The sequence below is a fragment of the Fringilla coelebs genome, assembly GCF_963513975.1.
Source record: "Fringilla coelebs genome assembly, contig: SCAFFOLD_64, whole genome shotgun sequence".
Classification (NCBI taxonomy): Eukaryota; Metazoa; Chordata; class Aves; order Passeriformes; family Fringillidae; genus Fringilla; species Fringilla coelebs.
Genome location: NW_028167209.1, coordinates 203,062 through 216,849, shown reverse-complemented (window position 1 = coordinate 216,849; position 13,788 = coordinate 203,062).

Below are 13,788 nucleotides of genomic sequence, written 5' to 3'. Positions count from 1 at the left end.
GTTGATGGGCCATGGGGACAGGTGCCAACAGAATGGGATCATGGGCACAGGGCCATAGGGCTGTGGCTGTGGGGCCGGAAGGGGTGACCTGTGCCAGCACAGGGTCCCCATGCCTGAACAGGAGTTGGCTGCTGTGTCCCTGTCCACGAGACATCTGTGCCACACCAGTGCCCCCGCAGAGACAGTTAGGGACAATCCTGACACCCCCTGTCCCCGTGCTGCTGTCCCTGTAGTGCCACCCCCAGCCAGCCCTGTCCCTTCTCCCTTCCAGCCCAGACCCTCGGCCTTGCTGGTGAGTCCTCGGGGGATGCCGTGGCCCCACCCCACTATCCCCAGCTCTGCTCTGGCCCTGGCAGGCTAGTGTTCCCTGTCACCCACAGGTGCCCAGACCACCCAGCTCCTTGTGGTCCCCCCTCGGTGCTTTGGGTCCGGATGACACTGACCTGACAGTGCTCGGGGACCGCCGGTGCCACCACCTGGTACCAGGATGGGCAGATCTGGGGGCAGCAGGGACGGGATCGCCTCACTGTCACCGAGAGTGGCACCTACACATGTGACAGGCCTGGCAGTGGGTGCACCCCCCTATGACTGTCTCAGATGGTGAGGGGAGATCTTAAGTGATCAGTGTGGCCCACGACAGGTCTGGGTGGGCTCCACTCCATGGGTAGTCTCACACCCCTGAAGTGGCGAGAGCCTGTGCCCTGCACACAGGAACATCTCAGTGCACCCAGTTGTCCCCAGCACCATGGGCACCCACCTCGGAGCTGTCTCGAGCCCCTCAGTGAGATGTGACCCTCCTGTCCCACAGACCAGCTGGTGCTGCAGGTGCCAGCACGGGCACTGCTGGAGGGGGACAGGTTGAAACTGCGCTGCCGGGGCCGGCAGGACCAGCCGGTCGCAAGGGTGCGATTCTACCAGGACAAGAAGGATCTGGGGGGGTCCCTTAGAGGGACCGAGCTGTCCCTGCCCCCTCTGCAGCTGCACCACAGCAGCCGCTACAGCTGCGAGGGCTGGGTGGGGTCCTTTATGTCGTGGTCAGCAGCAGTGACAGTGACAGTGCACGGTGAGCACCCCCACGGCAGAAACTCCAATCTCCTGACACCCCCAAAGCCCCTTCCCAGCACACTCAGAGTCACAGTCCTCACCTCCCCTTCTCCTTCCCAGAGCTCTTCTCGATGCCAGTGCTCGAGGGTCCCCCCGAGCCCACCGAGGGGTCCCCCCTGACTCTCAGCTGCCTCAGCACCTCCAGCCCCCTGCGGCCCCCAGCCCCCCTCCTGCACGTGTTCTACCAGGACAGGCAGGTGGTGGGGGGCCCGCAGGTGTCCCCGCAGCAGATGGTGCCCGCCGTGGGGGTCTCCCACTCGGGGAATTACAGCTGCCAGGCGCGCTCCAAGGACGGGACCGTGCGGAAGAGCAGCGCCCAGCTCCACGTCACGGTGCACAGTGAGTGCGAGGATGGACCGGGGTGGCCCCAGAGACCCCTCGGGTCTCCCAGCACTGCCTGGGGATCCCAAGTCCTTCCTGACACCTGCTCTGGGGCCCCCAAGCTTTCCTGGATCCCTCCCTGGCTCCCACCCGCTCCTTTCTCAGGTCATTCACTGAGCCCCCCAGCCCTACATGGGAACCCCCACCCTTCCCTGACACCTTTTCCATGTCCTTACATCCCTGCCCGAGGTCCCACTTCACATCCCCCATTCCTGGCCTGTGTCTCTTATCCCTGACTGGGTCTTCTCACCCCTCTCTGCGTCCCCCCACACCTCTCTGAGCTCCCTGTACGTTCCCCAGGTCCCACCATCCTTTCCCTGGGTTCCTGGGTCCCCTTCCTTGTGTCACCCCACTCCCTTTCCAGGTGTCCTCTCCCTGAAGTCCCCATCATCCCTTGGGGTTCGATTACAATCCCCCCCCAATCTCTGCACCCCTCTCTCTCTCTGGTGTCCCCCTACCCCTGCCTGACCCCTCCAGGTCCCTCACTGTCCCCTGCTGTCCCCTCCTCCCGCAGGGGTCCCGCCCTCAGGGGTGTCTCTGTCAGCGCAGCCCCCCGGGGGACAGGTGGCACTCAGGGACAGCCTGGTGCTAAGCTGTGCGGTGGCCACAGGGACAGGTCCCCTGTCCTTCTCCTGGCACCCGGAGGGCTCGGGGGCACTGCTGGGCACTGGCCCCCACCTGGAGCTGCGCCACGCCGGGGACAATGACAGCGGCCAGTACCGGTGCCGGGTCAGCGACGGGGACAACGTGGCCGAGAGTGACCCCCTGAATGTCACCGTGCTGGGTGAGCGGGACCTCGGGCTGGGGGTGACCCCACCCACGGCACCCCCATCCCACCTCACCCAGTGCCAGCCCCGTCTGTATCCCCACAGTGCCCGTGGCCAATGCCACCATCACCCCCGGTCCCCTGTCACACCCAGTGCATGCAGGTGACAACGTGACCCTGCGCTGCGCGGTGCAGGTGGGCTCAGCCCCTGTCACCTTCACCTGGCTGCACAACGGGACAGAGTTGGCCCGGGGTCCCCTCCTGGAGATCAGGGACATCGATGTGGGACAATCGGGCACCTACCAGTGCGTGGCCACCAACCAGCTGAGACAGGACGGGCTGCGCGTGTTCCAGGCACTCAGCCATGAGCTGGTCCTGGAGGTGACACCACAGGACATAAGGACACACATGGATACAGGTGGGGGTCACATGGTGTCACTGTAGTTCAGCACTTCTGGGGTGGTGGGTGACCCTGATGTGTCCCTCTCTGTTCCTTGCAGTGGCCGCAGGGGTCGGTGGGGCCCTTTTGTTCCTGCTCCTGCTCGTGGGTGTCATTGTGGCCTGGCTCCGGTGGCACCGCCACGGTGGGTGAATATGGGGGGGATGGGGTCCTAGGGAACTGTAGAAACCCCCAGAGTTGGGGAGTGATAGGGTGGAACCCACAGCCCCAGAATTGTGACCTTGGCTGTAGGTCCGGTAGCCTTTGGGGAGGTGCTGGAGGGTCCTGCATGGATGTTGGGAGTTCTTCCAGGGGGGTCTCTGTCCCTGGTGGGCTTTAGGTTCTTGAGGCTGAGTTGATCAGAGGCAATGGGAAGGTTCCTGAATTCTAGGGGGCTTCAGGGAGGCTTGGGGGTCCTTTGAGAAACTGAGGGTCCCATGGGGGTTCAGAAATCCTGAGAGGGGTCAGGATCCTGGGACCTCACAGTCACCCCTCCCCTCTTTCCTCTGCAGCTGCCAGGAAGAACCAGGAAAGGTAAGTGGGGGGGGGCTCAAACCACACTCTCCCCTTTTACCCCAACCCCCAACACCTCCCATTCCCTCCCCCACATCCCCTTTATTCCCTCAGGGCCCCCCCGGATCCCCCAGCCTCCCCAGAGGAGGGGGAGGTGCTGTACACCTACGTCGTGGCCACCAAGAGGGCAGGAGGTGAGTATGGGGGGGACACACGCAGAGGAACACGTCACCCACGAGTGTCACCCCACCCAGATCCCACGGCCCGTGTCTCTCGCAGTGTCCCCCCGTGCCACCACCCTCCAGGATCCCCAGGTGACCTACGCGGAGCTGCGGGGACTCCAGGGGCGACCGCGGGAACTGGGTGACATCTACGGGAATGTGCTGTGACACTGAGGGGAACTGGGGGGAACTGGGGGTCCCCACCCATGGGCACCCACTCGTGTGTGTGCTGCCACTAAAAACTGCCCCTCCCTGTTTGGGCACAAAGATCCCAGAGGGCTGAGAGAAGAACAATTTCCTGAAAGAGCAACAAGAGAGAATAAAACCAACAGCAACAGCAACAAGATTTGGAGTCCAAATTGTCACACAAGGAACGATTTCCAGGGAAAGCCACAACAAGGAACAAACCCCAGACATTTCCCCCAGCACGTTTCCTCCACCTGAGGAACCTGGCAGGGCCCTGGACCTTCTTTGCTCTGATGGCCAAAGCAGGCTGCAGGAGGCTCTGGATTCTCTTGTCCCCTGTCCCAAACCCCTCCTCTGCCCTGTTCCCCACACCAGGATGTCACAAAGGCCCTGTGGGGGTTCCAGAGCCTCCCTCTTTCCCAGGGCAGTGGGGATCAGGCCATGGCACAGGGTGGGGTGTCAGAGACAGGAAAATTTTGATGTCTGGAGACATTTTGAAACAGCTGTGTGTGACAGGGGTGGTTAGGCATTGATTTTGGTGAGACATGGCCTCGTCTGTCCATCAGTCTGTCAGCCATGGCATACTGGGGACAGTGTGACGCTCTGCCAAATCCAGCTCATGAGTCGCCACATGACCAGAAGTGCCACTTGGGGTGAGGGCACTTGGTGGCCCAACTGGCTTAAAAGGCTGAGCATGAGGTGGCCAAGTTGCTGACCCTGTCTCCTCTGGGGGTGTCTGTCCCATCAACACTGGAACCCAGAAGTTGGCAAGTCGTTTAAATGAGAAATATCTGCCAAGGAAAGTAGGAACATGGCTGAAGTGGAAAGAAGACGAAAGTCTTAATTTTTTTTTAAATATTAAAGATTATGGGACTTTCTGGCCAAGTGTAGGAAAAGGAATAACAGCTCTTTATTGGGAGATTTATAAACCAGAACAGAAGAAACAACACAAACCCAGAACTTTCCCTCGAACTCAGTGCTGTTGGTGTTTGTGGCAGTGATTACCGCGGCCAGCAGGGGGCGCTGCAGGGAGCACTCCCGACAAGCAGGGGGCGCTGCAGGGAGCACTCCCGGCCAGCAGGGGGCGCCCCGGTCCAGCTCCATCCCCTCAGGGGCCATGGCAGCCTCGGGCGGGAGGCAGGAGGGGAAATCGCTCCTTTTGCAAACTCACGGGCACCAATCGCTCCCGGCACCACCATCGGCAGTAGGCAGGATCCACCAAGGCAGCAGGTTGGATCCCAGTGCCCACTGGCAGCGTAGCAGTGTCCTGGGGCCAGGCACACACCCTGAGCAACACCCGTGACCGCTCTCCATGATCCCGGATGGAAGGAAGGCAGTGCCTGAGCCCAGGAAGATCTCGGGTCCACAGCAGCACCTCTGGTGGCTTTACATCACAATTCCTGCAAACCCTCAGCCTTTCACTCAGGGGAGGAGGGCAGGGATGGAGCAGCTCTGGGGACACCTGGAATCCAGACAGGGTCACTGCCCACAGCCCCACCATGGCTGCTGGGCAGAGCCCCTGCTCAATATTTCCACACTTTCCTCTCTTATATGATACCCCCATTCTGAGCCCAAACATTCTTTCTGGAAGGATCCAAAGGCTGCAGGTTTTGTTCAAGAAGAAGGGTCCAGCTCATGCTGATGAGCAGATTGTTGTAGAATTTGCAGCAGTTTCTGGTACTCTCAAACACATACCAAGAGGAACAAATGATCAATTCTTGCATTTCTGGACTGGTTCCCTCACAGCTGCCCCTGCAGGGGGGTTTCCAGCCAGCCCTGCTCTGAAAACCATCAAAGGCCCTCCCAGAGCCACTGCCTGGGCTCCCTTTGGGGTTTGTGCTTCTTGCAGGGCTAAGCAAACCACAGGCAGGGCCTTTTCCCCCACAGAATTCTCACCTCTGCAGCAGCTCTAAAGCTGCCAGAATCAAAGGCAAGGGGGCAGGGGGGACCCTGAGGTGCTGGCTGCCACCTGGGGCTGGCCAGAACAGGGCTGAGCAATGGCCATCCCTGTGCAGTGGGGCTGGGCCATGGCTGGGCCCCACCCTTGGGTGGCCACTGGCTTCAAGGGGCAGGAGTTTGGGAGCTCCTTCCTGCCCAGGGCTCCATTCCCCTGCTGCTCTTGCCAGCTCAGATCCTGCAGGGAACGAGCAAGAATGGAGAAGTCTGGACCCCCCTGCAGCTGCCATGGCCCAGGACAGGACCCCCTTGTCCAGCGTGTGTCCCCCCTGGGACAGCATCCCCCCAGGACAGGAGCCCCTCAGATGTGCCCTCCCAGGAAAGAACCTGCCCCCCTTGTGTGACCAAGGTGTCAAACGGCCTCTTCCTTCTTCTGCAGGAGAGAGACAGTGAAAGTGTTGGGGTGGGAAAGTGGACATCCCCATCGCCCACAGCCTCCCCAGCCCTCCCTGCAGACCCCTCAGCCCTGCTGCCCCCACCCTGGGCTTCCCACAACCCCTTTCCTGCTCAGGTGTCCCCCGGGATCATCAAGGCACAAACTGGAAGGGGTTGTGAAATTGAGGGGTGAAATGATGGAAATGGGAAAATATAGAGGGAAAAGTCACTGGGTATGTGGGGACACAGACCCGGAGACTCTCAGAATCTGTCTGGGGTGACCCCCAAACCACAGGCACCTTATGGGGGCTGTGCTGGGCTCTGGTTGTCCCCAAAATCTGAGGCACCCAGGGAAGGAGCTGAGACCCCTGGGATCACCCAGCCACTGCCCATCCCTGGCACTCTCATTTCCCTGAGAACCAAAACATGGGACCCCCATTCCTTATGTCACCCCCTCTCTGTAACCCCCAACCCAGTACTGACATTCCCAAGGATCTCCATGGCACAGCACCCCATTCCCAAGGAACCTTCTCCTGTTCATTCTATCCCCTGAAATCCTCCTTTCCCCAGAACCTTGGTTCTCCCAGGAACACCCATACCCCCTGCACCTCATCCTTAGCAGGATGGCCAGTTCCCGTGACCCCGAATCCCTGGAGCTCACGTTCCCCTGCGACTCCCAACCCTGAGTCCCCCAGACCTGGGATCCTCCATTCCCATGGCCCCATCGCTCGTGACTCCCCCTCCTCAGACCCCCATTCACCTGGACACCCATCCCTGGCTCCCCAAACCCCTGAGGCCCCCACTCCTGGGAACCCGTATCACACCGTGTCGCACCCAGCCTTGTCCCCATCCTATCCCCACCCACCCACAGCCTGTGGCCACCCTGCCCCCACCAAGTGCCAGCTACGCACGACAGGCGAGACCTGACCTCGCTTCCTTCCCCTTTGGCCAAAGAGCCACCAACAAGGGGACAGCCACCCCCTGCAGCCAGTGACAGCCAGTCTACATGGCTGCTGACACCAGGATGGCCGGGAAGGTGGCACTGCTCCTGTGGGGTGAATGCCCTGGGCACGGACCTGACACCCTGAGGATGGGGAGGGGGCACAGGGGGCCTGCGGTGTGCCCTGAGCTCCCCAAGGCCAGCAGGGCATGGAGCTCAGTGTGACCAGAGTTGTGTGGTGGCCATGGGGACAGGAACAGGGGGAGAGGAATGTGGGAACTGGGATGTGGGGACAGTGACAGGGGGCCAAAAATGTGGGGACCAGGATGTGGCAGAAGCAACCTTGGGCTGGGGCCGCTGTGTGGACAGGGACAGGGACACAGGGATGCAGGGACAGGGACAAGGGGACAGGCCCTATGTTGATGGGCCATGGGGACAGGTGCCAACAGAATGGGATCATGGGCACAGGGCCACGGGGCTGTGGCTGTGGGGCTGGAAGGGGTGTCCTGTGCCAGCAGAGTGTCCCCATGCCTGAGGAGGGGTTGGCTGCTGTGTCCCTGTCCTCGAGACATCTGTGCCACAGCAGTGCCCCCAGAGAGACAGTTAGGGACAATCCCTTCCAGCCCAGACCCTCGGCCTCGCTGGTGAGTCCTCGGGGGATGCTTCACCGACAGCCGATCCTGCCTGCACCCACCCCCTTCCTCTGCTGTGTTTCCCGTGCTGCCCACAGCACCGAGGCTGCTGCACCTGCCCACCGCAGCACCAGCCCATGGCAGCCAGCCCAGAGCCACCAGTGCCACAGCACCAGCCCATGGCAGCCAGCCCAGAGCCACCAGTGCCACAGCACCAGCCCATGGCAGCCAGCCCAGAGCCACCAGTGCCGCAGCAGCGGCCCGCAGCAGCCAGCCCAGAGCCACCAGTGCCACATCACCGGCCCGCAGCCATCGCTCACCAGTGCCAGAGACACGAAGGTGCCGTCTTTGGAGATCACACACAGCCACTCACAAAAGCCATGTGGGCTCGCCCTGGCTCGCAGTACACACACTCCATCTGCCGAGCTGATGCCCACAGAGCGCCCGGGCTTCTTGTGGTAACGCTGTCCCTGTCCTCTGCTTCTCTCTCTATCCTTTCCCCTTTCTACTCTCTTCTCTCCCCCTTTGGTACGAACACTTACCCTACTTATCAATAAACAATTCTCAGATATAAAATTGCCCCATTTGTGCTTCGTTTTAATCCCAGAAACCTTTTAGAAAGAATCCTCCCCGACTCCCCCTTTTACAGCAGGATGGCACAGGGGTAGTGGGAGGGGGAATGGGGAAGCCCTGGGTTTTCTGCCAGCAGTGTGGGGAGAGAATGGGGCAGTCACTGAGGGTACTTGGGCACTTGGATGGGGCTGGGGAGCCCCTGCAGGTGCGAGGGAAGGGAAGGGGGAGCCCTTGGGGGTACCTGGAGAGCAAATGGGGAGCACAGGTTGCATCCCCCTGACCCATGACCACCTCCCTTGGAAGGATGAGCGACCACAGGAGCCGTGGAGGGAGCACCCCCAGTGTCACCCAGCGCCTCCCGCTTCCCAGAGCGTCACAACTTTTGGTGTAGGCTGTCATAGATGTTACTGTGTTCCCACGGTTGCCTTTGCAGCTCCATGTACGTCCCCTGAGGATCCTCCACCGGGGGTGCCAGGGGGTCTGGGGGGGCCCTGTGGGAATGAGGGGGTGCGTGGAAGGGGATGGGAGGTCCTGGGGGTTTGGGTAAAATGTGGATCATGGCTGGAATCTGCACTCACCTTTCCTGGTGGTTCCTGGCATCTGCAAAAGAAAACTGGAAGGGTGACTTTGGAGATCCAGGGGCCCCCATCCACCCTTGGGAATGCTGAACCACCACCAGACACACAATTCTACCCATGCCCGACCCCCCACCCCCCCCCCCACCGTATCCCTGGTGCACCCTCCCCCATATCCCTCACGCACGCCACTCACACCAAAACCCTGAGTCCCCAGAACCCCGAGCCTGGCAGGGAGGGGAACCCCTGATAGAACCCCCAACATCCCTGCACAACCCCCCAACCCTAGCCAGGGCTCTGAGCCATGGTCACTGGGGGCTCAGCCCCTCCTAAATCAGGGGCTGTGGGTGCTGCCCTATGGCCCCTCTTCTCTGGGGGCCTTCCCACCCCTCTCCAGGACCCCCTTCCCCTCCTTGTCACCCACCCAGGCGGTGCCACCAGTGCCAGGCCACAAAGACAGCCAGGAGCGCGAGCAGGAACAAAAGGGCCCCACCGACCCCTGCGGCCACTGCAAGACACAGAGGGGGACACATCAGGGCTAGTCATCACCCCAGGGGTCCTGCACTCCCTGGTGACCCCGTGTGACCCCACCTTTGTTGCAGTGCCCCTGCAGCATCACCTCCAGAGCCAGCTCAGGGCTGAGTGCCCGGAACACGCGGTGCCCGTCCTGTCCCAGCTGGTTGGTGGCCACGCACTGGTAGGTGCCCAATTGTCCCACATCGATGTCCCTGAGCTCCAGGAGGTGACCCTGGGCCACCTCCGTCCCGTTGTGCAGCCAGGTGAAAGTGACAGGGACTGAGCCAATCTGCACCGAGCAGCGCAGGGTCATGTTGTCACCTGCATGCACCGGGTGTGACAGGGGACCGGGGGTGATGGTGGCATTGGCCACGGGCACTGCGGGGACACAGACGGGGCTGGCACTGGGCGAGGTGGGATGGGGGTGCCGTGGGTGGGGTCACCCCCATCCCGAGGGTCCCGCTCACCCAGCACGGTGACATTCAGGGGGTCACTCTTGGCCACGCTGTCCCCGTCGCTGACCTGGCACCGGTACTGGCCGCTGTCATTGTCCCCAACGTGGCGCAGCTCCAGGCGGGAGCCGGTGCCCAATATTGCCCCCGAGCCCTCCCGGTGCCAGGAGAAGGACAGTGGACCTGTCCCCGTGGCCACCGCACAGGTCAGCACCAGGCTGTCCCCGAGTGCCACCTGTCCCCCGGGGGGCTGCGCTGACAGGGACACCCTCGAGGGTGGGACCCCTGTAGGGGGACACAGGAAGGATTGGGGACACAAGAAGGGGCAGAGGGACATGGGAGTGGAAAGGGAGGGACTGGAGGGGAGCAGAGAGGATCCCAGTGAGCAGGAGGGGACCCTGGGAGGCATGGTGGGACCTGGGGACAATGGCGAGACCCCATGGAAAGGGGGAGAGACCCAGGCAGGGATGGGGAACCAGATGAGAGGCTGAGGAGACTCAGGGAATGATTTGGGGTTTAGAGATGGGTGGGATGTGACCCAGGGATGGAAGGCAGACCAGAGAGTGGAGCAGGGACCTTGGAAGGGGTGGGGAATCCAGGGAGGCCTGGGGAGGACCAAGAGAGGGATGAGGGATGTGCAGGGGGAACTGGGAAACCAAGAGGGACTTGGGCAATTCTGGGTGATCCCGGGAGGAGTAAAGGGAGGGATGAAGGAATCGGGCAGTGGTGGGGAAAGCCTTGAGAGATGTCGGGCTTCCCTGTCCCCATCCCTGCACTCACTGTGCACTGTCACTGTCACCCGCTTCGACTCACTCCAATGTGACGCCATCCAGCCCTTGCAGCTATAGTTGCCGCTGTGGCTCAGCTGCAGGGGGGACAGGGAGAGCTCGGTCCCACCATGGGGCCCACTCAGCTGTTTCTCTTCATGGTAGAAGTACACGTCCGTGAGCTGTTTGTTATCCCTGCGCCGGCAGCGCAGTGTCACCGTGTCCCCCTCCAGCAGTGCTCGTGCTGGCACCTGCAGCACAAGTGGGTCTAGGGGACAGAGGGGTCCTGTCACACCAGGGGCGTCAGGAGTGTCATGGTGACACCAAGAGGCACCAGGGGCCACCCAACATGAGAGAGAAGTCTCCTCACACAGGGATGCTCAGGGATATCCCCAGAGCAGGGGACAGGCTCTGGTCACACAGGAGGTGACCCAAGGAGCAGAGCACACCCAGAGCCCTCGAGATCCCCATGGGTGCCGGGCTGGGGACACCCAAACCCCCCTCACCATTTAAGGCCCTCACGGAGGGGCTGATCCAAGTGTCAGGTCTGTAACACGTGTAGGTGCCACTCTCGGTGACAGTGAAGTGGTCACGTCCCTGCTGCCCTCAGATCTGCCTGTCCTTGTACCAGATGATGGCACTGGCGGTCCCGGAGCCCTCGCAGGTCAGTGTCACCCGGTCCCACAGCACCGGCGGCTTCCAGGGGGGCTCCACGAGGAGCTGGGTGGTCTGGGCACCTGCGGGTGACAGGGGACACCAGCCTGCCAGGGCCAGCGCGGGGCTGGGGACAACAGGGTGGGGCCATGGCATCCACCGAGGACTCACCAGCGAGGCCGACGGTCTGGGCTGGAAGGGAGAAGGGACAGGACTGGCTGGGGGTGGCACTGCAGGGACAGCAGCATGGGAATACGGGGTGTCGGGATTGTCCCTAACTGTCTCTGTGGGGCCACTGGTGTGGCACAGATGTCTCGTGGACAGGGACACAGCAGCCAACCCCTCCTCCGGCATGGGGACTCTCTGCTGGCACAGGTCATCCCTACCGGCCGCACAGCCACATCCCCATGGCCCTGTGCCCATGATCCCATTCTGTTGGCACCTGTCCCCATGGCCCATCAACATAGGGCCTTTCCCCTTGTCCCTGTCCCTGCATCCTTGTGTCCCTGTCCCTGTCCACACAGCTGCCCCAGCCCCAAGGTTCCTTCTACCACATCCTTGTCCCCACATTTCTATCCCCCTGTCCCTGTCCCCATGACCCAGTTCCCACACTCCTGTCCCCCTGTTACTGTCCCCATGGCCACCACACAACTCTGGTCACACTGAGCTCCATGCCTTGCTGACCATGGGGACCTCAGGGGACCCTGCAGCCCCCCAGTGCCCCCTCCCCATTCCCGGGCTGTCAGGCCCGTGCCCAGGGCACTCACCACACAGGAGCAGCGCCACCTTCCCGGCCATCCCGGTGTCCCCAGCCATGTGGACTGGCTGTCACTGGCTGCAGGGGGTGGCTGTCCCCTCGTTGGTGGCTCTTTGGCCAAAGGGGAAGGAAGCGAGGTCAGGTCTCGCCCGTCGTGCGTAGCTGGCACTTGGTGGGGGCAGGGTGGCCACAGGCTGTGGGCTGGGTGGGGACAGGATGGGGACAATGCTGGGTGGGACACGGTGTGATATGGGTTCCCAGGAGTGGGGGCTCAGGGATTTGGGGAGCCTGGGATGGGTGTCCAGGGGAATGGGGGGTCCCAGGAATGGGGTCCCTGGGAATGGGGGAGCTGAGGAGGGGGAGACGCTAGAGATGGGGCCATGGGAATGGGGGTTCCCAGGGCTGAGGGATGGGAGTCCCAGGGGAACGTGGGCTCCAAGGATTTTGGGTCACGGGATGTGCTCATCCTGCTAAGAATGGGGTGCAGGGGGTATGGGTGTTCCTGGGAGAAGCAAGGTTCTGGGGAAAGGAGGATTGCAGGGGATGGAATGAACAGGAGAGGGTTCCTTGGGAATGGGGTGCTGGGCCATGGAGATCCTGGGGAATGTCAGTACTGGGATGGGGGTTACAGAGAAGGGGTGACATCAGGAATGGGGGTCCCATGTTTTGGTTCTCAGGGAAATGAGTGTGGCAGGGATGGGCAGTGGCTTTGTGAGGCAGTGGGTCTCAGCTCCTTCCCTGGGTGCCTCAGATTTTGGGGAGACCCAGAGCCCAGCACAGCCATTATAAGGTGCCCAAGGTCTGGGGGTCACCCCAGACAGATTCTGAGAGTCTCCGGGTCTGTGTCCCCACATACCCAGTGACTTTTCCCTCTCTTTTTTTCCATTTCCATCATTTCACCCCTCAAATTCACAACCAGCCCTGTTTGTGCCTTGATGGTCCTGGAGTGCGCCTTAGCAGGGAATGGGTTGGGGGAAGCCCAGGGTGGGGGAAGAAGGGCTGAGGGGTCTGCAGGGAGGGCTGGGGAGGCTGTGGAGGATGGGGATGTCCACTTTCCCTCCCCAACACTTTCACTTTCTCTCTCCTGCAGAAGAAGCAAGAGGCCGTTTGACACCTTGGTCACAGGAGGGGGGAAGGTTCTGTCCTAGGCAGGCACATCTGGGGGGCTCCTTTCCTGGGGAGATGCTGTCCCAGGGGGGACGCACGCTGGACAAGGGGGTCCTGTCCTGGGCCATGGCAGCTGCAGGGGGGTCCAGACTTCTCCATTCTTGCTCGTTCCCTGCAGGATCTGAGCTGGCAAGAGCAGCAGGGGAATGGAGCCCTGGGCAGGAAGGAGCTCCCAAAGTCCTGCTCCTTGAAGCCAGTGGCCACCCAAGGGTGGGGCCCAGCCATGGCCCAGCTCCACTGCACAGGGATGGCCATTGCCCAGCCCTGCTCTGGCAAGCCCCAGGTGGCAGCCAGCACCTCAGGGTCCCACCCTGCCCCCTTGCCTTTGTTTCTAGCAGCTTTAGAGCTGCTGCAGAGGTGAGAATTCTGTGGGGGGAAAAGGCCTGCCTGTGGTTTGCTCAACCCTGCAAGGAGCACAAACCCCAAAGGGAGCCCAAGCAGTGGCTCTGTGAGGGGCTTTGATGGTTTTCAGAGCAGGGCTAGATGGAAACTCCCCTGCAGGGGCAGATGTGAGGGAACCAGTCCAGAAATGCAGGAATTGATCATTTGTTCCTCTTGGTAAGGGTTTGAGAGAACCAGAAACTGCTGCAAATCCCACAACAATCAGCTCAACAACATGACCTGGACCCTTCTTTTTGAACAAAACCTGCAGCTTTTGGAACCTCCCAGAAAGAATGTTTGGGCTCAAGATGGGGCTATTATATAAGAGAGAAAAGTGTGGAAATATTGAGCAGGGGCTCTGCCCAGCGGCCATGGTGGGGCTGTGGGGAGTGACCCTGTCTGTATTCCAGGTGTCCCCAGAGCTGCTCCATCC